Source organism: Ambystoma mexicanum, chromosome 1p (assembly GCF_040938575.1).
Source record: "Ambystoma mexicanum isolate Mex_15411 chromosome 1p, UKY_AmexF1_1, whole genome shotgun sequence".
NCBI classification, from domain to species: domain Eukaryota; kingdom Metazoa; phylum Chordata; class Amphibia; order Caudata; family Ambystomatidae; genus Ambystoma; species Ambystoma mexicanum.
Window position 1 is genome coordinate 467,712,118 of NC_090921.1, and position 26,120 is coordinate 467,738,237.

Consider the following 26,120-nt stretch of genomic DNA (forward strand, 5'->3'; position numbering starts at 1 on the left):
AACCATTTCACTGACACCCGGAGTCAACCAAACTCCCAAGTACATCAGTTTTTTCTCACACCATTGAAATCCAAACCCCACCACCAAAGACTTATCACAACGTGCAGTCACCGGCATTACCTCCAATTTAGACCAGTTAATCTTATATCCAGCCACTTCATGAAACCAATTAAGTGTGTTCATCAACGAATGCAAAGACAAATCCAAGTACCTCAAAACTAATCAAAGATCATCTGCATAGAACCAAATCTTCTGTTCAACACCGTGAAAGGAAACACCTTGCAAATTCAAATCACATCTCAATGCAATAGCCAGCGGTTCAATGGCTAGGACAAACAACAATGGTTTTTTTCATTATTGTGTTTGGTTAAATAGAAAACCTTTACAAATATAAAATAATATTTAACATATAACAATTCTTTCATATGCCTCCATGAAGACAAATTCATATCTACATAGACAATACATTTATGACTAAATAACTCATTTAAAAAAACAATTAAAAATTAATGTTTCATTACAAATTCTATTCCGATTTCCTTTATATTTCTACCATTTCAAACAAGCTAAAAACATTCATGTGCATCATTCCTTTTTTGTTCCATTTCATTATTCCAAAAGCACTGTTTCTCTATGCATCACAATTAAACGATAACTGTTCATCAATCACTGCTAGGATTTTCATTATAACTAAGTTAATACTATTTTCCCACACGCATTTATTCCATAATGCATTCCTAGTAAAAACAGATCCTGAGTACAAGTAGGTCCCAAATTCTTTCACTCTTAGATCCTCAAAGTGCTCAAAAAACAGCACCAAATGTTTAAGAGTGTCAACCACTTTTTCAATCCTACAAAAGCGACATTCCCCCTTGTGGGTAGTACGCACTTCCTTTCTTTTTTCTCAATGCTGCACACACTCATTGGTATGAAATTGATTTAGTTTGTACCGCAGGTATAGTTTTCTGGCAGCCACACAAGGAAATTGCAGAATGTATTTTGGGCAATCGCCCAATTTCCTCCTAAAGTTTGCATGTTCCGAGTAGGCTTTATAACTGCCAATCCGATCCGACTGGACACACCAGTTAAACAATTGAAATTTCCGTTTACAGCAGGGGAGACTTGCTACTAACTCTTCCTTTGATACAACAATCAAATCTAAAATTGCATTCATTTTGGTCACAAATTTAGACAGAGATACTAACGACCCTGCAGCAATCATAACCTTTAGATGTTCATAGAGTGAGTTCCTAGGTGGGGATAGCATCTTAGCATAATTATTGAATAACCTCCAATGCCTTTTAGCTGATAATGGTAGTAAACCTAATTCGTGGCATACTACATCATTGGGGATTGTTTTGGCCAAACCCAACACTATTTTCCACAGTTTCCCTTGGACAATATCCAGCAAGTCATCAATCTCTGTAGTACAAATATCCAAGATATATAAGATTGATGGTTCAATTTTAAGCAAATAGAATTGAATAATAGGAAACATTTCCAATATATAATACTCATTTGAGCTGTCAATGGCTTGCGTTTTAACTTCAACACCTCTTTCCACCATCTCTTAGAATATTGATCAGATAAGGTGTATCCCACATACCTAACAGTTTTCACAATCACAGGATTTACATTTTATATGATCTACTCAAATTTTGACACCCTTTTTTTCCCATCCGAGAAGATGACAATTTGTGATTTTGCCTGATTCACAGTTAGGTTATGAGATTCAGCAAATACTGAGAAGAGATTCAATTTAGTTTGAAGCAAAGCCAATCCAGTTTAGTTTGAGATGGCCTATTTGAACCGGAAAGATAATTGCATCCTTCCAGGATTTTTCAAGATCCGAAATGTACAGATTGAATAAAACCGCTGCCAAGGAACAGCCTTGTTTAGCCCAATTGCAGTCACAATTTCATCAGTAAGTGAACCCACTTCATTTAAGCTTACTCTATAAGTGGTAGGGGAATGCAAGAGTGCAATAAGTGCAACTAGATGCACAGGAAAGCCAAACTGTGACATCTTTTCCCACAGATGTTCCCTGATCACATTGCAAAATGCTGCGCTTAGATCAAGAGCAGCCATATAGACTACCCCTACATGAGGGCACTTAGTCTGACACTGGAGATGGGACACAATTGTTGCATACAAGGGGCATCCCATTAATTTTCTTAACCCTATCTGAAATTTAGACAGCGTGTTTTGATTGTGCGTATACTCCTGTAGATCTTTCAAAATCAGTTGAGAAAATACCTTGGAAGATGCATCAGTCAACGCGATCGGTCTAAAGTTAGACAGCTCACTTGATAATCCTTTTTTATAGATCGGAACAATGATCGCAGAACACAAGGTTGCTGGAATCTGCCTATTTGTAAAGATGTTATCGAATTTGTTCTTAAGAATCCACGCCCATGCCTGAGGATCAGTTTTCAATAGGCAGGGAGGGATCCCGTCAGGACCAGCTGCTTTTGAATCATTGTGTTTGTCTATAGCATTCCCTATGTCCTCTATTGTCCAAGGACAGTGCTCTAATATTAGATTCGGAAGTTCACGAGATGTGTTTTATTTCAAATTTATGGGGCAATTTAAATTTTTGTGTGATATAATCAACACATAGAGATGCCAAGATGGCTGGTTCCTTCTGCCCAACATTTTAGCTTAAGAATCACCCAAGTTTGCTGTGTATCATGTTTTAACAAATGATACATCATGCGTTGATTGTCCTGAAGCACAATGTTATATTTGAAATTTTTGAGCTTATTTTTATAATTTAGATTAATACGTTTCTTCTCAACACATCATTGTGAAACACCCAGCCGTAGTTTACCCAATTGGTGAATCTTGACATTTCTTTCAATTTCTAGCTGTTGAATCACTAAATTAAAAGCATCCCTATGCACTTTAGGTTTCTGTGCAGATTTTAAGTCTCGAGCAATATGCATTAAGTGCCTTTGGATACCGTTCGTAATCCGCTTTTCCATCTCCACACTGGATGGTGAATCAAGAAACACCTTCACCCAAAAAGTTTTATCAGCTCCAATACGGCACATTAGGTGATGGCAGATGGCAGGATTGCATCTAATAGATAGCCCAGGTCTATCGATCTCAATTAGCTCATGAATAGGATTTGAATTATAACGCCAACTGGGAAACTGCAACTTTATAGAGATAGCAAAGTGGTCCCCATATCCTAAATCAATGATTAAAACCATCTCACGGTCCTTAAAGATTAAAGTTGACAAAAAACAATAATCTATATAAGATCTGAAACATCCACGGTTCCATGTATAGCGACTGGAGTTTACTTTGGGTGGTACCAACTGTATGTCCCAGCCTAAAAAATATTTCACCCATTTCTGATCATTCCTAATGGTTGGTGAAGCTACTTTGTTTGTCATAAAAACGTTTTTCATTAGCGGCTGGTAACAAGTAGAATTAAAATCCCCCCCTCCCACTATCCCCATCTGATCGTTTCGCACAAATGCACTTTCCAGGATTGAATCCAATGTGTCTACTAACTATTCCCAGGAAACACAAACTTTATTCCAATATATACATAGGATCACAATTGCAGACCTAACTGACACCTGTAAGATCAACTCTATAGCCATAACAGCAACATCCTTATAAAGTAGCTCCTAGGCCAGTTTACAAGAATTATTAATAAGAACAGCTAGGCCCCCAGAGGGACGCCCCTTATTGCCTCTTGTCGCCGTTTGAGTATAGCATTCATATCCAGCAACATCAAAGTGCAACATCTGCATGGTTTCTTGCAGCATTATCACAGCTGGATGATTTTCACAGTCCGTTTTACCAAACCATCCGAGGAAATTTGCCAGGCCACAGCTATTCCATGACATCAGAACAAAAGGCTCTTCGTTACGCTAGGGTATCAGAATTGCCTTTAGAGGGTGGGGCAACTGAGTTGTTTGGCAAGGACGTGATTCCACTAAGCGCTGCCGCTAGTGCGAGAATTTGTCTCAAGGTGTCTTCATTAATCTTTGGAAGTGGGCCATTCAGCAGTATTTCTCCTTTCATAATCTCATTCTCAATGGGTTTTTCCAAAAAGGTCTCAGCCTCGTGATCGTTCTGGAAGATATATTGGACCAAACCAATATTGGCAAAGTTCTCCCTCCGTTCCCATACCATCCTCATAATGATCATTGACTGGAAGCCACAAATCATTCGATTATTGTAGTTTGTGGCTAAACGTATCCAATCTATGTCATCTGATCGTAATGTTCTTAGTGGTGGGATCGCTTGAAATGTTTTAAGCATAAAATACCCCCTTAGGTAATAGGGGTTTGGTCTGTAAAGCCACTATTTGTTCTAAGCTTGATTGGAGATGGTTTTCAGCCTGCATCTGATGGGTGGCCAGTTGTGCTAACACATCTTCTATTGAGGCCATATTCTCAGTGGGTGTGAGGGTGCCCTCTGAGGTACTTCCAAATTCTAAAAAATAAATGAAAGTTTCAGAACTTTCTAAACTTTTGGGGTTTGAGTCTGATTGAGAAGGAAAACTTGGATCATTAGGATTTATACCGAACAAGCCTGATCCAGACGGTGATCCAGCTTTAAAGAAAAAAGGTTCTGGAAAAGAGAGGTTCAATGTACCAGGTCTAATAAAGATCCGAGATGGTCTTGCTTTTAAGATTATTCACCCCCAACGCTGAATGTAGTAGTGAGAACAAGGAAGGGTATCTAGTAAAACTTGGTTTTGAAAGAATAAATCTAGTTGGATGATTGGTATATGGATTTGGGAATACAGAGCCTCTTTAATGTTATAAATTCAGTCCGAACTCTGAATTTCAATAATTATTTTTTGGAGAAACTCTTACTCGGCCCTATAACTAAGATAAGAGTAGTCTCTAACATCAATTAATAAAGAAAATACAGTCCTAGTCAGTCTATGTCAAAGCAAAACGGCCTATACTAACAAAACCTAATGCTTGCCCTATCTCTTATACAAAACGTATGTAATGGGGAATATGTATGCAAAGGAAAGTAAGTGTTATAACATAAAGAATCAATGTGGCTGAGTCAGCTCTCCTTCCCACATTGGACAGCACAGAGTAAGGCAGCCCCTGTAAACAGGATGACACACTCTGGCTCAGGTTCGCAAAACAAAGGCAGTTCAAAAAGTGGATCGAGGCCCGCTTGGCCTTCCATGTTAAAGGCACTTATTCCAGCCTTTAAAAGTTATTTCACAGTTCAACAAAAGTTCATGCAGGTTGTCCTCAGTCAGACTCGGACCTCTCAAAGCAAAATGTTCACGCAGGTCTCCCTCGGTCGGGCTTAGACCTTTCAACCAAAACGTACCTGCTTCATGATAGATCTCCCTCAGCGAGGCTCGAACCTCACAATCACAGCACTTGTAGGGGTACCCTTCCTCAAACTTTATTCTGATTCGTTAGGAGTTTTCTTCTCCTAACTTATCACACTACCGGTCTTCCTCTGTTGGGCTCGGACCTTTCATAGATGTCGAAGACTTTCAAATGTGCAAGGCTTTTTCTGCAGACATCCACAGGACCACTTCGACTTTCTCTTCAGCTCACACTGTTGTGTTATTTTCCCAAGTGTCTCTTGGTCTTGTTAGTTCAGCATCATAAGCACACATTTTTATAGTAATCTTTCTCTTAAAGTAGTTTGTTCACTTTGCTGCTTTTAAATAAGATATCACATATTTCGCTGTTTCCTGTCACCAGACCACTCTACTACTCTCTATCACTGGCTTCACAGTTATCAGTAGTTTAAAGTTCACCAGAGGTCTGCCTTCCTTTGTGTCTCATCAGCACGGGCGCAGCATTCAATCATGATATATAATGTTGCAACTTTTATTTTCCTTTAACACACACCGGCCTTTCATATCATTCGTGTACTCACCAGCTGTGTGCATTCCTTTCTTGGCTTTGCAGTTTTAATTCATGAGTCAAGGTTAATACCTCAGGCTTGACCTCACCTCTCCAACTCTGTCGATCACCTGGGAGGATGGCTGGCGTCCTTGAAACACAATGCATTCTTCTTGTCTGGGATTTGGCCTTCTCCACGTATATTTCATGGCTCTTTGGAGGCAATTACCTCCTGCAGGGATCTCCTGGGTTTCCCTACCTTTTTCTTTCCTCGATCGGTCGTTTTGCTCCAGTGGGTTCGCCTTCGCCCCGTAAGATCTGCTCCTTCTTGTGTTCCACCTTGCTCAGTGTGTGTCTTCATGTTCCGCCTTTTATCCGTGTGGGGAGAGCTAATGGGTATCAGATGTATGTGATTAAAGTCAAGTGCCTGATTTTGCCTGACCCAATTCGCAGAACATGTCCAATGAGATATGTAAGAGTTAGCCTCTTTACTCTTAATCGCCCTCTTCCTCGGCCTAGTGTTTGTGCAAAAAGGGGGATAGGGGTTGGAACATTGGAGAATCCTATAAAATAGGATGGGGCATGGCTATGGGAAAGGAGGGAATACTGTGCCTCACCATCGGTTGCCCAACCCCACAGAAGCAGCAGCCTATCAGTCTTATTGGCTATGTGGCCCTGTTATCCGATGTTCTGTATTAGAGCACAATTTATAAATGGAACCAATAGCTGCTTTAATGGTCCAGTTGTCCAATATTATGAAATACATTATATTAATCTGGACCGCAGACTCTTGGTATTTATGCGTAATATGTTTTCTTAATTGTGTGCCATGATTTTAATAGGTATATTTGTAACTTTTATAAAATAATGAGGATTTTGCCAATGTGTTACAGATCACACATTTGGTTGAAATCTTTTTAAGGATGACAACAATTAAGGTGTTATATTTGGGCTCAAGGTATGCTTGGTTGTTGTAAGGGTTTAGGATGCTGAATATTGAGATATTCTGATTCTATATTTGTTATGTTTTTTATAGAAATGGCTTTCAACAACACGATGATGTGACAGGCCGCTTGTGGAAAAACAGCATGCGGCTTGGCTATTTTGAGGACCCAAGAATGGTGTTTGGGGGCCATGCAAGCCATCGTGGGCACTACGCCATTCCTGAACTGTGTCCAACATGTGGCCTTATGCAACCAGCAGCCGCTGATGCCATGGATCTAGGATTTACCGTATATTGTGCAATCTCACAAACACCAAGACCTGGGGGAATGGATCTAGGGCTGTCCGTGAATGTGTCTAATGGGTTCATGCAATCATCATGGATGGATCAGCATATCAAGGATTTATGGAGTGTACCATTCGCTGGTTCTCAGGGGGCTTTAAGCCACAACGGGCAGTGGTTGACACCCCATTGGAGAATGGCTTTTGGGCTAGTTTGATGAGCCCCAGCAACCAGGAAATGTCTCAAGAAAGAAGCAGGGTTTTTGGACCCCATCACTAACCGCAAGCACAAGGTGTAGAGGGGGTGATGGCGCCCATTGCTTTTACAACGCCAAGCAGTGGAGCAGTGGAGCTGCAGCTACCAAGAAATCAATCACAGCGTTTTGACAACTGGCACTACAGAATATGGAACAATGTTTTGATCCATCTTTGTTGTTTATCGTAAGTGCGCAAGTAATGGCTGGGGGGTCCCTACGATCGATGTTCTTTTTCTGAGGAATGTCTGGGGGGCTGTGAAGCATGGAGTTCTTTTGATTCATCCAAAGGTGTAGACTCAATTTTGACCACCATTACACGCCCGTGGTATCTAGGGATCCGGCTGACACCCAATTGTTGAATTTGTCAGGCCACCCCAGACATTTAACTAAATATTGCTTTCTGGCTAACCGCCCTTTACTTTTTATGACTTTTTTCAATTCTATAAATGCTCTGCTTGTCTTTACTCATTTTCTGGATCTCCTCCCTCTAAAAAACACCTTTACCAGCCTCTCCCGAATAATCAATTAATCTGTATACATAAATACCCCCCTTTGAGCCACTCCATCTATAATAAAGATCTTGTCACTATAGTTTTGCTCATATACCTTTGTAAAGAGGGCCTTGTATTTTGAAATCCGCACATGATCCCCCTTTTAAAGGGGTATAAGTTTCATCTTGTTAAAAAGTCTGTCACCGTACTGTTTTTTCCAGACCTCCAGGGAATTCTGCGGTGTTACACCAGCTGGGGTGGTTTTAATAGATCTATGATGCATGTTGTTATATACATTTATAAATGCGGGTAGCACCTCCACATATCTTCCGGTGTTTCTAGTTGTAAAAATGCACCAGAGCTGCGTTTTAAATGTTCATATTAAACGTTTAACAATGGAGGATTTTACTTCAAAGTGTGTTACAAAGTGGTGCACACCGTGTTGCTTTAGAACAGCAGTATTCAAACTGTGGGACGGTCCCCGTAGGAGTCCGCGGCCGCATCCCTGGGGGGCCGTGAGAGCCCAGCATGCAATGTAAAAAAAGATATATAAAAAAATATATACATATATATTTGTTTTTTTCAGATTGGAAGTAATGGGCAGGGGCCGCTCACCTGTTCGGGCTGAAGCATGAAACTGGCTCAGGCACCAATGAAAAAGTGGTCCGCCGTTGTAAATGGATATCCATTCCTTTAGTCACAGACTGTTTGAATAGTACCCAAGGGGGTGCTTTGTGTTAAAATGTAAGTAGATTGTGATATTTAAAGAATATTTATTCAACAACAATGGTCAAAGTATTATTAACTGCATAGTGAAGTAACTAATCAAACTGGCCCACACTGGCCAAAAAGGTGGCCTATTTTGACTGGCCCACACTAGAATTTTGCATTTTTGCTACAGGCATTGCCCTATTGCCCTATAGGCCAGTCCGAGCCTGGCGGGTCATCAATAATGGAGAGGGGGCGCCCACCCAGCGGCCCCCTCACCCATTATGGAGGAGCTAAGGAGCCAGCCCAGTGAAACAATGAGCACTCCCTTAGCTGCTTTTTCCAGCTGAGGGAGTGCTCCTGGGCTGGCTGAACTGTCAAAGGGAAACACTATTTCCCTTTGACAGTTCAGTTTAGTTCTCCAGCCGCACATGCTCACTAAGCCATGCAAGTGCGGGGGCGTTTTGCTTCACCAGCATTGCATAGATCATTTGAAATGCTGGCTGGGCCACTGCATGTCTATATGTGCGAGGGGGAGCTCCTGTGCCTCCTCACACATACGGACAGAGCAGCCTGGAGCAGGGCATTTCAGCACTCACACGCAGGCCAATGCAGAAGGTACGTTTATGTTAATTTTTTTTAAATGTAAACATGTGTATGGATGCGTGTATGCTCGTGTTATGAGTGAGTGTATTGTGATGGATGCTTGTGTGAATAGTAGAGTGATTGCTGTATGAATGTCTGTGTGTGTTAGTTTGTTTTGGTCCGTTGAGCTGATTTTGGCAAGTGGAGGATAGAGGAGGGAAGGAGGGGTGAACAACAAAGGCATTTCAAAAATGCCTTTGTTGCACAATCCCCCTACCCACCTGCCAAAATCCGCTCTCCTTCTGAGGTGCTGTGGAGCCAAGGGGACAGGGATGATGTTTTATTACTAGATTTCTATCTTAGATGTCCAGTCAAAAATACAATGCTTTCCCCCTTGGCACTCTAGCGCCTTGCATACACCCATAATCATGTTGATTGTGCTACGCCCAGTGAGGCCCAGGGGACAGGGATGGTATCTTTTTACTGGACATCTATCATAGATGTCCAGTAAAAAATGTCATGCCTGCCCTCTGGGCCCCCCAGCACCAATTGCAAACTGTTTGGCTATTTATCAATTTATTTTAAAGTATGCTCTACTATGCAACATTTTAACCCATTATTTTTTTTTAATTCACGGGGGAAAGCCCATCGAACCCCCCCTTAATTGGTTCAGGCTCCCTCACTGCGCTCGGTCGCTATGGCATTTTTGGGGGAAATAGTTATGCCCCTCCACTTAAAAAATTCACCAGCCGCCACTGGCCCTTGGACTGTGTTGGGAACAGGATAGGGGGAAGCCCAGGGACTGTGGTGGGAGCAGGGTGGGCGGGATCCATGGGATAGTGGTGGGAGCAGGTGGTGAGAGCCCAGGGTGTGTGATGGGATGGGGAGAGCCCAGCGACTGGGTAGGAGTGGGATGGGGGAGCCCAGCGAATATGATGGGAGCAGGTGGGGCAGCCCAGGGTCTATACTGGAAGTAGGGTGCGGTGACGGCACGCAAAACATATTTTCCATTTAGAATTTTGTGGGGGCAAGCCAGGCCAAAAAAGTTTGAAGACCACTGCTTTAGAAGATTCTGCAGCTGCTTATTTAAAAACTCTTTACCAGCGTCAGTCTGTAGTTTAGATGTCAATGATGGCTAGAATATAGCGAAAACCGTCATTATCTTCGCGAAACTGAATGACATCCATAATATCTGCCTGCCATTGTTGATGGATGTCACATACCATGGACATTCGCTGTTTAAAATGTTTATGGGCCGGCTTGTGCAGCGTGTAAGCATCCTCCCCTGAAGCCACGTTTTGAGAGCTCCCGTGACACCTTCTCACCATCTATTCGTAGTTCACGGGACAGGCTGATAAGCCCTCCATAACTACCGACACCTCCTTCATCATAATACATTTTCAACAGATTCAGGTCAGACATGTTTCCCCCATAAAAGCTCAACATGAAGACACATGCAGTTTTTATAAACAACAGATTTATATTCAGATTTAAAACGACAATTTTTATTAAAAATATATTCACATTAAAGCACTAAAGTAATCGGCCCTGTTATAGATTTCATAATACATGTGAATGCTGCATAAACACATTGCATGCTGTCGCTTCGTTAAGCAAGCATGTAATACTCGATTAGGCGCTCCTTTACATATACTTTATCCCCCCTGCCCATTTGGGAAGTGTTTTCTCAATGATGCTTCTAACACCAATTGGACACATGCATCTAAATTGCTTCATTTTCAACAGAGGGTTATTTGCCGCTTCTATAGCCCATAATATTTTAGCTACACATCGTTCAGTTCCTGAACCAATCCTTTCCTGTGTCAGCGGTTGTGTCAGATGCATCATTTCTACAGTGCGTTTAAGGCTCAGGGCACAACACATTTTATGTGGCGAATTATCCGCATAAGATATTTCCAAACTTTTTTGAGCATCCTGCTGGTGATCATGAATTTTGTGTCCGTAGCACCATCTGTAAAAGTGCTTTTTTAAACACGCCCCAGACAAGATGACTGTAATCCCCTCAGTGACACAAATATCAGTGCGAAGAGGGACTGTTGTGTCCATGTCGGTATCCATTAGCATTATACATTCCTTACACAAAATGTTAGCCCCCAGGCTTTCAATTTGTTTTGAACAACAAGCACAATTAATAATGGTCTTTACGGCTATCGGTCTCCATCAGCAAAAGATAGGCCTTAAACGGGTTATTTTCAAAACACCCAGAGTTTTCAAGTTGGTTGGAACAGCAAGCACAATAAATATTAATAGTCTCTGCTACAGTCTGGGTCTCCTCAACCCGCACAAATGCCCCTGTTTTTCATCAAGTCTCAGGGGGCGGAAGCAGTCTCCGGCATCATTGCTGCATCCACCTGCAGAGCCATAGCTTCAAAGTCCTTGTCTTCAGAGCTTGCATCGGCCGCAAATGGCTGCTCCACACTTGCATTGTCATTGTCCCAAAACGCTTCAAGTTTATAATCGGCTAGGAAATCCTGACCATCCTACAGACTCATTACTACATTTCCTTTCCTCCTTAAAATTATTGACAAAATCACATGTACCCAAGTACAAACACACCTAGAAAACAATCACCTACTAGGCAATAGATAATCTGGCTTTCACCCAAAACACAGTATGGAGACTGCGTTACTGGACCTAAAAAACTAAATGGACGCTATCCGAGACTCTGGCAACCTTTGCATCCTCTTCCTGTTTGACTTGTCCGCTGCGTTTGACTTAGTGGACCACGAAAAACTATGCCTAACTCTATCTCACAACTTTCAATTTCCGCATAACGCAACCATTTGGATCAAATTATTCTTATCCGAACGCACCTCCAGAGTAGTCATAGGGAAGGAGGCGGCAGATCCTATAACAGTCCCCATAGGCATACCACAAGGATCATGCCTCTCCCCCACCCTCTCCAATGCATACACAAAACTTCTCTTTGCAGCATTAGATGATATGGGAGTAATCTATACCAGCTTTGCGGATGATACACAGATTCTCATTCCAATCTCTGGTAATCAGGAACAGGACACAATCCTCAAACAATATCTACTCCCTCATCCAGAACTGGATGGCAACCAATAGTCTCTGTCTTAATGGAGAAAAGACTGAGGGCCTCATTACGACCCAGGCGTTAACCATGGCGCTATTAGCGCCATGGTTGATGCCGGTAATTTACTGATTCCACCATGGTGAATGGCGGAATTACCGCCCTATTCCAAGGTTGGTGGGGCGGTAATTTCCCATTCACCATTGGCCCTTCCCAATTCCCATTTTTGCCCCCATAGGGCTCAATGGAAATGGGGAAGGCGGTAGTTATGGTACCGCAAATTGCAGTACCGTAATTTCCTCTGAGGTCCCTTTGTGGGTCCAATCCTTAACAGCTGGTAAAACCAGCCGTTAAGGTAGGGACCCGCAAAGGGACCTCGTAATTAGGCGGTAAGGTGTTAATGGCGCCGCCACCTTTTACGGCGCCGTTAACCCCTTACCGCCTGGGTCGTAATGAGGCCCTGAGATTCCTCTTGTAGGCTCTGCAGACCTATTGAAAAAATTACCTCCAAACTACACCTCTATTGTTATTGTTATAGATGGTACTTCCATTCCCATTTCCAACCAAGTCAAAACCTTAGAGGTTTACCTAGACTAAAGCCTTGCCATGAGTAAACACATCAACTCACTCACCTCTTCCACAGCCTACACGGCCACACTAATTTCGCTCAGTTGACAGTTTCTTTCCATACGCAACTGCAGCACCCTAACAAGAACGCTTATTTTGTCAAAGTTAGACTACTGTAACATACTCCTGCTAGGCACCACCTAGCCAAATTACAATTACTACAAAATAAAGCTCTTAGAGCAGCACTGGACATAAAAAAAGGGACCACCTATCACAGTCCAGAAGAGAGGTACATTGGCTTCCCATCCAAGCGAGAATACTTCACAAAACTCTCACCATCACACATAATTGCATTAGCCAAAACACCCCAACCTACCTGAATGACTGTCTCACCCAGAAAACCTCAACCCGAGTCCTCAGATCGAACACAAGCTCTCACTTACTCATTCCCCGCTTCAGAAATTCTAGAACAGAAGAGTCCAGCTTCCCAGTAGCAGCCCCTAGAATATGGAATACACTTCCCACTAACTAAGTAATGAGTCATCCCACACCCATTTTAAGAAACTCCTACAAATCTGGCTATTTAACAAATTCTAACCTAACCATATCATACTACTTTGCGCACTATCATATGGCCAATGTAACTGACTAACTGCCACTGTTGATGTATGACATTGTCAACCTAGCTGCTATAACAACAAGGTAATTGTTTGTGCCTGATTCTCTTGATGTTTTTGCCCTGTAAACAACAAGCCTTACTACAACACTGTAACCTAAACCGTGATACCTCTGGGTTTGGGCATATAATCAAATGAAATAAAATAAATAAATTAATTAATAAATACAATCTTCCATCTCATCATACACCGTAAACTCCACAGGGCTTCCTGTGGGTGTTCTACCCAGGTAGTAACTGTAGCTGTTCATAATAGCTGTTTCCCCAATAGCCCCTATAAAGCTCAGCAACTGCTGTGTTTTAAATCTAAGTACAAAAACACTTTGAAAAATTGATATCATAGTTGATATTTTCATATTCATTTTATATCAAAACCAAATGAAAAGGTTGAGATTAATACCAGAAGTAGGGGGCGTTCCCACCTGTCAAAATGTCAACGCCATGTACTACTGAAGAGTGGCAATTTTTTAATGCATGTGCATATGCTCAGCCTAGTGAATTAAAAATGTTTGAAACTAGCTGTGGTGCTACTCCCTTGATATCACCAAGTCCAGTCAAGCCAGAGTTCAAGATCCACTTCCAGCCACAGGAACCATGTGTGATCTTGTGCAACTGAATATACAAGTTGTATAGAATGGATTGCTACATATTCTTCCACTTGCACATTTTCCACACACTGGGGGACACAGAATTGATAAATAATTTCACGTCACTTTATGTCATGTGCTGGCCAAATCACTTTTCCTACAATAATGCAACGCCAGGGGACTTCCCACTGTCCTTATCTCTCACTTCCTGCGTCTGTTTTTCTCCTCCAACTGCTTCCCCTTTCTCTCTCCTTCTTATCTTCTGATGGACTCCAACATGTCCCCTTCCTCACGCCCGCCAACCTCTTCTGCTTCCACTCTCCTTGTGGCCCTTTATCTGCTTCTCCCTCTTCAGTTGCTTCTGTTGCCCTTCCGCCATCTCTTCCAACTCCCTTTTCACCTCCATGTACTCCTGTACCTCAGAGTCCTCCTGAAACTCGAACTCCTCCTGCAACTCCTAATGCACCTGCAACTCCTTCCGCACCTCTAACTCCCCCTTGCACCTGCACCTCTTCTGCTCCTTTACACGCTGCTCCAACTCCCACACTGCTCTTTTCCCAGTATGGGTTTTTAATGTAGTTCCTGGGCTTGTGACGAGGATACACAGCTGGGTTTGATTATTTTCCTTTTCTGGGATTGGTTGGATCGTGCTTGCTTCCTACATTCAGAGGTATCCACTCTTCCTCTTTTGTGTCCCTAAAAGTCCAGACTTCCATCTTGAATCTGGGTGAATTGCTCATGCGCACCTGGGCAGACATGATGATCTATGTGAGCAGAGCCAGCATGACCCTTCACTACTGTTCAGTGGGTAGCTCATTCCCTGTAGGGAAGGCAAGCTTGGCATTGATGACTTCTAATTTGGAAAACCTTGGAGGCACCAGGTCCAGATATACAGGGCATATGGATTTTAACATGATAGCTTAACTGATTAAAATGGGAAGCATTGGTGGCATCACGCATATGGTGATCTCGAGCTCTCAGCCACAGTGTTGTGAGGGGACAAGAGGATCTTCCCCATTCAATCCCTAGCCCCACATCACACAGCGGGTGGTAGGGCCTGAGCCATCAGCGCACACACCTTAAAGGCCATACAGGGTTCCCAAACATCTATAAACAGATGCAATGACATGTTCAATACTACATATGGAACCAATCATGGTCTGCTCCATGGTGATGCACACAAGAAGACAAAGAAAAGCAGAAGCAGTTAGATATCAGACAAGGTCCAACATGGGTTGCAGCGTGCCAAGTGATGTGCAGGGGAGACATGCCATGTATGGCCCCCTCATATCTGTCCAGCAGAGGTATGCATGTTACCCAATCATTAATTCGGTCTTGTTCCCCCTGTCTCTTTTGTTGAATGACCCAAATTTACTAGGACTAGTAATTCTGTCTTGTCCCCCCCTGTGTCTCCCCTCCCCAGTTTGGTTGCGCCTGAAACACTTCACACACTTACACTAGGAAAAATGCTGTTAGACCTAGTACGCTAGTTACTTTTCTGTTAGATCATTCAGAAACTTCAAAGCCTAAGAATGACTACTGTATTCCCTTGCTTCCTTCCCGACTTGAAGCACTTTTTAGCACTTCACCTGTGTATAAGCGCTATACAAATAAAAAAATAAATAAAAAAAATTAACGTTAGGTTTGTGGAGCCACTTCCACAATTTTGAAATCTCCTTTGGCACATGTCCATGCCCTATGTCTCCAACACCATGCAGTGGGAAGATGCTGAACATAAAAAAACTCGAACCAAGGTTTTGAAGCATGTGGCTGTGTGCATGAAATAAATTGAGGGAGGCAACACCCAGGTAGAGGAAGATTACCCAACAGTCCAACAGTTTCAGGAAGAAGGGGGGGCTGCCTCAGAGTCCAGTTATGAAGGTGAAACCTTTGAAGGACTGGATGGACCATGTGAGGTTCCTGGTCCCACGATCAATGGATACATTTTCTTCTTCTGGAAGAGGCCAAATTGCCAATGACTCCGGAGATCAAAGCCATACTCTCCAACCTGACAGGAAAGACACCCATGTCAGCAGGAGAGGCTTACGTACGGTATCCGGTGGACTGCAAGGTGGATTCCTCTCACAAAAAGACATTTGCTGGGCCACATCTGACCTACGGGCAGGGACCTATGCATCCTATAAAGCCTAATTCCTGGAGGATTTTCAGACCCTTCATGACAGGTTGCAGGAAGGGGCCAATTGTTCCAGTCTTAGGCGATGCACATACAGGCAGAACTATTGTCTCATTTAACCTATGATGAGACCTTGGGTGCTGCACTTACCATGGGCACCACAGTATTGGTTAGCATGCACCTGCTTTGTGGGACTAGAAAAGTGGCAATTCACAAAATACTGTAGCCCTTCATCTGGCGCTCTAAGGATTACAGCTGTTTGATGACAATCTAGAGGGTAAAGTGGACCACATCCACAAACAGGGTAGCATGTAGGGACCCTACAAAGATGCTCTGACCATGGAACACAAATAACAAAGAAGGAGATTCCCTCTCGGTCCTGCTATGGGCTTTACAAAGGGGGCAGTACGCCGGTCGTCAAGAGTAAATGCTGAAGTCCCTCCATAGTCATATGCAAGTCATCTCCTAAAATACAGTTCTCCTGACTATGCCAAGGCTCCCCAATTGAGGGCCAGATTTCTTTTGTTTTCCCAGGCCTGGGAAGGCAGAACATCTTGGAGACTATGGACATTATGCACCAGGGATGCAGCTTCATGTTCAACTAGTGGAGACAGGGACAATGGCAACACTGTTACCAAAGAATTTTGTGAAGTAGAAGACTCTTCGGGCAGAGGTTCATGCTCTTATTCACAAAGGTGCCCTCGTGAGGATCCATCCTTATCGACTTGGCCAAGGCTGCCGAAGGAAGGGAATCAGTTCATTCAGAAAAGCACAGTCAAGATGCAGACCTTATAATAGATATATTTCCCTGGGGACTGAGATTTTCCATCATTGGGCCTCTTTGATGCTTACCTCCATGTCCCGATCCAACTCTCTTGTTTCCAATATTTGAGGTCTGCAGTGGAACAGGGGCACTTTCAGTGTTCTGTGTATTAACCTTTGTTCTATGTTCAACCCCAAGAATGTTAACCAATGTCCTGGCTCCCTTGGGATACAATCCTCTTGTACTCTTACCTGCACAATTGATTTATGCAGGAGATGGCGAGAAAACATGAAGAGGACATGCAAGATGTTGACAAGACCTCTGTTCAAGCTGAAAAGAATAATTTCCACACAGAGACCTAGTTCATCAGCACTATGTTCATAACAGAGGCCGTCAGGGTACACCTCACAGAGTACCGGGCAGTGAGGATCAGTGAAGCTGTATGTTATTATGTCAAAAAACAAGGGGTCCACGGCTGGATTCCCCTTGTAACATAGGGTGAGACCAAAAGTTACTTAAATATGCAAAAAAACAAGGGGGGGTCCTGGGAGTCCCTCTGCCGGACATTAGTCCCGGTTACGAGAGACTTACCCAGAGTCTTTAGCTCACTATATTTCACAGCGGGGGAATATCAAAAACATATCAGTCTTTGTCCTGCCCTAGGGCAGTCCAGCACCGAAATGCTGATCGATAGGGATATCAAATTATACAGGTCGAAACCCCTGTTGATGTCAGTAGATTTCCAAATGTGTCTCTAGTGACTCATTCAACTGTCAAGTCCTTTGGTGTATCATCCATCTATGACTGAGTTTCATCCAAATCAACCATTTGGGTTAAGCTACAGAAGCTCCCCCTTGTTCTCTATGCAAAGGTTTGTCACCTTCCCAAGAAGGTATAATAAACCCACAGGAGAGTTAGTTGGGACCCAGTACTTCAAAGGCAAGCAATGCCAACACAATAGAGAGGTCACACCAGGTAATGACTGACACTCTTTAATGTAAACAGACAAGGAGGAGGATGGAGTTGAAGTAGTCCAGGAGAGTAGTTGCAGCCAAGAGAGGGGCTAAATGATCCTGTATTTTCTTAGGCCACTCACATTTCTCTGGCTCCCTCCCACTTCCTGCAGACAAAGCACTCTGGTACTGACATCACCAGGAAAAGACTCTTGTCACACCTGCCAGGATTGGGCCCTTACAGAAGGCTTGACATTAACCAATCCACTATCTCAAATTGTGTATGTAAAGGGGGGAACTGAACACACCCTCTTAATGTAATCATCATTGGGAATCAAAATAAGAGGTTATCACCTGGGACTTTATTGGACTCCAGCCTGACCAATGTCCTCTGCCATAGAGGTAAAGATAAAGAATCAATGGAGGGTGCAAGACCTTCCCCTCTCCCATCCTAGATGACCATATGTGATGATCTTCTGTTTGGTTAAGGCTTGCTTGCTACCTCGACACTGGAATCCAGGATCCCGCTCTCTGGCAACTCTCTTGGTTTGGAAGTGCAGAAGAAGAGCTCACACTACCCCTGGAGGCATTGGACTGAGTCCCCTAGTAACCAAAAAGACAAAAAACTGCTCTGGACCCTGTCTCCCCCCTCAAACCTCTTTCAAGCTGACTTGAATGTTTTGAAGTCATTTCTGAGCCAACGCAGGACCCCCGGAGCTGCCTTTGACACTCATCACTTTTTTAAATAATCTTAATCCATCAGGCTGCTGCGTCAACCATTGCCTGCCAGTGCTGCAGCTGTCCTCTAGTTAGTCGCCATTGCAGAATGACATCACATGGCCTGGACCTCGTTGAATTGAATTGAAAGTTTTGAGCCACTGACTCAACCATCTTCTGCCTGTTTTTCAGCTGATTCGATCTGATCACCGCTGCAGGAACACATCTTTGGATCGCTTCGAAACAACTCTACCATTTCAGAACAGGCTCGATGCATTGGAAGCACCCGACACAACTGTCTTGATGCCAACTTAGACCCTGACTCAACCCATCAGAAAGTGCCTAGAATCCCAGCTCGATGCTGTTGAGCCACCCTAGAAGGATATAAAGGTACTGGTACTAGTCCAGTCCCCATGGCCTGGTCTAAAGGACCCTCAAGACATTAAACATCCACTCTTTATCTTTTAAATACATACCCTTTAAACTTGAACATTGATGCAGAGGCTTTGCATGTCTATCACTATCTTTAGACCGAAAGTGCTTTGTCCATTCTAAAGTCTGCATATTATGTGTTTTCCTTTACAGGGGTGGGTTGTTAGTGTTTGTAGTGTATTTGTAGTTATAGTTGGAGGAAAGCCTGCCATTCTGTATAGAACCTTAATTGGAAATTTCCCTTATTTTGGTATAACAGTACTATTTTTGTATGGATGCTTCTTTGCCTGCTCACACCCCTCTTCATGATTGTAGCCTACCCTCGACCCAAGTAACCACAAGAGGTATAGCTGTCGGGTTGTGCATGTTTCACCTTTATGATTGGCATCATTGCTTGTTTAGTATTTGTGTGCAGCTGAATATGAGTTAGAAAACACTATATATCCCTTTACTACTGCTGAACAGAAGTGATTTTGCCTCCTTTCCTGTTGCTCTCTGGCCGACCTCTCTTGGTCCTCTTCTGCTCCCACCTGCAAGGCCAAAAACCTTGGGGTCATCTTCGACTCTCCTTCTCTCCTCAAATCTCTGACGTCTCCAAGAAGTCAAACTACCAGCTGAACCTCCTCAGAGGTATTCTTCCTTTCCTTTCCTTCCCCCAGAAGCTCACTGTCTCCAGTGCTCTGGTTCTCTCTAGGCTGGACTATTGCAACAGCCTCTTTCTAAATCTGCTTGCTTCTACTCTCCGCCCTCTGTGACCCATCCAGAGCAGGACTGTGAGACTTATCCTTGGCCTCAAGCCCAGGGATCGTATCTCTCCAGGACTCAAATCTCTGCACTGACTACCAGTGGCTGCAAGTATTAAGTTCAAAACTCTCTGCATCGTCCACAAGGCCTTCTGGGTTCTGGGGCCTCAACACCTTCAACTCTCTCTTCCTAAATATCTTCCTTCTCAAGCTCTTCGCTCATCCGCTTCCAACTCCCTCAGGGTCAGTCGCTTCTCCAAGCAACGAGTTGGTGGTAGATCTCTTTCCTCGGCTGGTGCCTCCCTCTAGAACAGCCTCCCTGCCTCCCTTAAACTTGAGGAGAACCATCTCCGGTTCAGGATGCACCTCAAAACCTTTCTCTTTGCTTCTGCTTCTTCTCCTCCTCTCCTCTGCTGACCTCCTGGCTGTAACCAGTACTGCACTGGCTACCTGGACACCCTCTGATCTCGAGCCCAGGTCCCTCCCCCGCCAGCTTCACACACCAGCACTGCCCACCTGGCAACCCCCGCACTTGGGGACTGTTCTGTATCCCTACAGTGCCCCGACCAGCCCTTGACACCTGATGTCCGCACTTACCCATGCAATTGCCACATGCTGGCCGTTATTTTACTTATTGTTATTATCTATTCCCATGTACTGCACTGTCCTTTCCCCTTTCCCACGCACTTGCGCGATCTGAATGACACCTGGCCTAGTAGGATCGATGTATGTCCTCCCTTTGTTCCCCTCCCTGGCCTCGTCGCGCCTTGCAACACTTGTGTATAGGCACGTTATAAATGCCATTTCATATCATATCTTATCATACCATAGCACTTGCATTCCAACTGTTCTTGTTATATTTCTTCCTATATTTAGGGACTGAAGGACTACTGTGAAATGGAGGCTTTTATTCTCAAGTGTTCTCACCCCAGAGTCGCTACACTTGCCTTTGGGCTTTGATCAGAAATTGCACTGTGAATTCTGGGGAGGGTCGCTCTGTTTCTGTCCAACAAGAATGTTCAAATGGCAGGATGGCTCTCAGACCTGAAGGTATGCTGCACCTTTGCAGTCTTACTATGGGCCAGTTGCAGTTTTTGACCTTTGTGGTTCATAACATATCCAATAAGTCAGGCTCACTTAAGTACTGCCTTGGGGGGATTAGCAGTGAGTAATAAGAATGTTTGAATTAATTTGTGTGTACTAAATTCTAATGGTAGCCACAAAAAGCTAAGGGTGTTCCATATGCCGATGATACAGTACTTTTTGATAGAACATCACCCTCATTGCAACATCTAATAACTGCACATGTTGACTTTAAGGAGGAACTGGACTTGTCAAATCATCTATCTTGGTTGTCCGTCTGGGAAAAAACGAATTAAGCTACCCACATTCAAAGCCAGAGATGATCCTGTTAAAATCAACAAGGTATGATTATTTGGGCTTTGCCTTTACACCATTGCTGAATGGAGGGAACCATAGAAAAGCTGAAAAAAACAGAATGCTACAGGCATTTGGGGGCTTACCACGCTTTGCCTGGACATTTAAATCCCAACCGGTCTAGTTACAACTAAAAATTTAAAAATGTAAAAGCAATAGCTAAATATGGCAGGAGATTGTGGGACATTTGTGACAAGCCCAGTCTACAAATTGATGAGAATCGTTTTTTTAAGTTACTACTTGGCTTACCGAGCTCTGTCCCAATATTTTCTGTACATGGTGATGTGAGCGGGGCTGACCAAGCTCCCTCACGTGTGGGTCTGCTGCGCTGCGCAATTGAAGGGAGACAGACACCGCAGACGTTGTGAATCTTCTTTATTGCCGTTCACTAACCAACTGAATTCCCAACCCCAAAGGAAACTCCTTCCTTCCCTCATCCCGCCCCCTTCCTAGCCACACGTCATTTCCCCCAACAGTTTGGCCCAAACAGGGGCCGCCCACACAACGATGCGGGAGGGCACGGGGGCCGGCTACATCATGATGTGACATCTTCCCCCCTTTTTAACATGCTCGTCGCTTAGCCTTTCACCACATTTCTTCAATTAGTCTCTGAGGTTTTATGCGGCATCATTGAGGCCTCATGGGGAGACGGAGTTCCTGTGCGAGTGGCCGTTCTCCTCCAGTACACTCTTCTCCTTCTGACAGCTCGCCATCTCCATGATAAGGCTCATCTGAGAGGGGGCCTTCTGAATGGCAGGACGCCCTCCGGCTTCTTGAAGCAGGAGGAATTCCTGGTTATGGAGTGTTGGTGTTCTCCACTCGCAGTTATCAGTGTGCCCTTTTTGCTGGTTAGTACCAGTCGCTCGGGTACGAACCACAAGTCCTCCTTCCTCATTTTCGATTGGCATACCATCACATGATCTCCTGGTTCTATGTTACATTCCTTCACCCCCCCTTCGTGAGTCAGCTCTTTCCTTCATTTTTTCCTTCTGTTCCTGATCCCGCACCCTGACCAGTTGGTCTGGGGGTGCAGCCTGCATTGGAGCGGGGGCTTCAGGCAGTCTTGTTCTTATGACTCAACGAAACATGAGGTCAGATGTGCTGACCCCTGTGGGACTGTGGGGCATGTGGCAGTATTCATGTAAGAGTTGATATAGCGCCTGCTTGAACGGTTTGTTGACAAGGTTGGCTGTTTGCAGGGCTCTCTTGATGATGGCCAAGAACCGTTCCATGATGCCATTGGCTTGGGGCCAGCGCAGGGTTATCTTTCGTTGTTGGAACCCCATGTAGCGTGCAAAGTTCTCTAAGTCATGGCTCTTGAATGGTGGGCCATTGTCAGACTTTATTATTTTTTGTATTCCGTAGGTCGATAACATGGGGTCTATTACCGGGATGATGCAGGTGACTGCTGTGGATTCGACGATCTGTGTGTCCGGGAAGCAAGATTGTTAATTGATTAATACCAGTACATATGTTCCATTACGTAGCGGTCCGAAGAAGTCTACCACCAATTCTTCCCAGATACCTTCTGAGAGCAGGGATATTTGTAGTGGATTAGGGTGTGGCGGTTGAGGTACCAATGCACTGATGTTGCACTTGCCGATGACCTCTCTACCAGGGCGTCCAGTTTGGGGAACCAAACTTTTTGAGGTAGTAGGCGTTTTGTGGAAACCGCCCCGCTGTGGCCTTCATGCGCCAGCATGACTGTCCGTTCGCGCAGTGATGATGGAATGATGACTTTGCAGTGTTTATGACAATGTGTCCGTCCACCACTGTTAGTTCATCTATCACTAGCTCCAGGGATTTGATGTCCTCTCTCAGGGATTCCTGCTCCTCTCTGGCCTGATGTCTGTTGTATGCAATCCTGTTTGTTTTGATGCAGTGGGTTATCATAGCCAGGGCCGGGTCATTTTCTGACTCTTTTCCTTGGGTGAGCCATTCCACTGGTAGGGGTTGCAGGTGGTGAAAGATGTAGTTAATGTAGGCATCAGCAATGGAAAGGCCGTTTGTGGGGAGCCCGTATGGTGCCTGGACAGGTAGTCGGCCGGGTTGTGTTCTTTGCCCAGGCGATGCACTATGTCAAACTTATAGTCCTGTAGCCATAGTCCCCACCTGGCTATTCTGGGGGCATTCTCGCCTTAGGGGTCGCTGAATATCATCAAGAGGGACTAATGATCAGTGATGACTGTGAACGCCTTCCCATATAGGAAGAGGTGAAAGTACTTTCAGGCCCACACCACAGCCAGGCTCTCCTTCTCTGCCTGGGAGTATGCCTGTTCCGTAGTCCTGAGGTTCCTGCTCGCGTAGGCCACAATAAATTAGCTGTTCGGGTCAGAGGGATCCCGTTGCTTTGGGATGGCGCCAAAGCCAACCGGGCTGGCATCAACAATGACTTCAGTCTTCTGTCTATGTTGAAATAGGCCATGTCCTCGGCCTTGGAGATGTTATTTCGGATGGTCTAGAATGCGTGCTGGCAGTCCGTCGACCACTCGAATGGCTGGTCCTTCCAGGTGAGTAGGCGGAGAGGGCTACTGACTGTGGCATAGTCTTGCAGGTACCTCAAGCAGCAGCTTGCTAGTCCCAGAAACGACTGCAGTTCAGACACGTTTTAGGGTGGCTGGGCAGTGTTAAGTGCCTCCACCTTGTTAGGATCTGGTCTCATGCCCTTCTCCGAGAATATGTCACCGAAGAATCTGAGCGAGCCTTTTCTGAATTCACATTTTGTTCAGTTGAGTGTCAGTCCCGCCGCCTCTAGTGCTGAGCAGACTTTATGTAAGGCAGCGTCATGTTCTTCTTTCGACTTGCCATAGACTAGTATATCGTCTGAGTAGTTCAGGCAGTTTGGGATGTGGCGGATGACCTTGTAAATTTCTTCCTGAAAGATCTCGGCCGCAGACGAGATGCCAAAGCTGAGTTGTTTATATTGGAACAGGCCCATATGTGTGACGAAAGTGGTGATATACCGTCACTCGGGCATAATCTTGATCTGGTGGCAGCCTTTTGTGGGGTCCAGCTTTGAAAAGAACTTGCCAACCTGCAATAGGTGTATCATGTCCGTTATCCGGGGTGCCTGGTGCCATTCTCGTTCTATCACTTTGTTCGCCCTCCTCATGTCCACGCACAGTCTGATGGAGCCGTCTGGGGATTTCTTCGGGATGGGTACTATGGGGGATACCCATGGAGTGGGCCCTGTAGCCGGCTCGATGACATGTTATTTTAGAATTTTGTTGAGCTCCTCCACCTGCCTCTGGATGTTGATGGGTATGCCCCTGTATTGTTGGGCAACGGGTTTAACCTCTGGGTTGATGTGTAGCAGTACTTTACAATGTTTCAATTTTCCCAGCCCTTTAAACAGACATGGAAAAGCTGCTTCAATGACTTTGCGTCTTGCGTAGTACGTGTGAGCCATCAGTTGGTATAGGATGTCTACTGAGCCCATGTCCACAGATGTCGATGGTGGACTTCTTGAGATTTGGTGCCTTCGTAAAGTGTTGTACACCTCTTCACTGATTATGTTGACCGTAGCTCCGGTGTCTATTAGAAATTCCAGAGGTGTGTCATTGACCTGAATTTCCAGGACCGGACTGTGTTGAGTTGCCGTGCTGTTGTTTAGGGCCCACACGTATCCCTTTTTCTGCTGATCTTTGCTCGATGAGGGCGATTCACTACTGGACAGCAACCTCATTTCAATATAGCGAATGTAGCGCTCACTGCACCTGGGGCGTACGGACGGCCTGTGTTCCTCTCGAGCGTATGATTTTCTGTGGTCACACTCGTCGCGTTGTTGCCATCTTGGTTCATTGTCCGGTCCGCATACCCGTGGGCTGGACGACTCTGTCCTCCTCTGTTCTCTGAGACTTCTCCCGCTGCCTAGGTGAGTGGACATGTTTTTGCATACCGCTCTGAAGTGGTCCTCACCACCGCATGCAGTGCATTTCTGTCCGAGCACAGGACAATCACCTGTGTGAGGATATTCATAGCCACATCTGTAGAACATGGCAGTTGAATCGGCGTGGTGAAGAGTTTGTTGGCAGTGACTGGTTCAGGGGCCTTTGACTGCAGTGTGACTTTGCCAAGGCTGTCCAGTTGGGATTCAAAGGCTGCCTCCATGCCTGATAGGGCTAGAATCTCTTCCAGCGACCTCTGTTTCTGTAGGAGTTTCTTGCGGAATGACTGGGACTCACAACCAGCTATGACTTGGGGCCACAGGGCTTCCTCGTTGGAAAAGCGATGGAATTTGCAGTGTTTTAGTTTGATTCTCAGTCTCGTTACGAAGTTATCCAGGGTCTCTCCCTTGTCCTGGCGTGTGGTATGAAAGACATGCCTTTCATAATCGACAATGGTATCGGGGGTGAAATATTCTGAGAGTTTTGCATGCAACTCTTGGTAGGAAGTGGTATCGAGGTTCATAAGTTTGCCTGCAATGTCTCTGACTGCGGGTCCCACCGCCATGGACAGCATGTTTTGGAGCCACGTATAATTGCTAAGTCCTATTGCCCCCACATAGAATTTAAAATCGCGTAGCCAGGTCCTCCATCTGGGGCCCAGGTTGCTGGTGTCGCCTATGTCAAACGTGTGAGGCAGATGCAGTACTTGGGCATCCCGCTGCTGGTGGGGGACACATGTCCTGATGGCCCTTCCCCTGCTGTGGATGTGACTTCTTCATCTGACATGATGTCAGCAGCTGGGTGTTGCCCTGCATTGGCAGGGTGGAAGGTTGATGTGTGTCCTGTAGTCTTTTCCCTAGGCCCTTGGTTTGGCTTGTATGTTCCTCCTGCCCTTCAGCACAGAGCAGGGATATCATGTGCTCTCCCCCTCTCCCCAACGTGTCACGTGTCTCTGCAGGCTGGGCTAGGCCTTGCGTGGGGAGGGGACTTGGGATTCTAGGAAGGGTTGATGGCGTCAGGCTTCTGCCGCTGAACATCTCCTCTTTGCC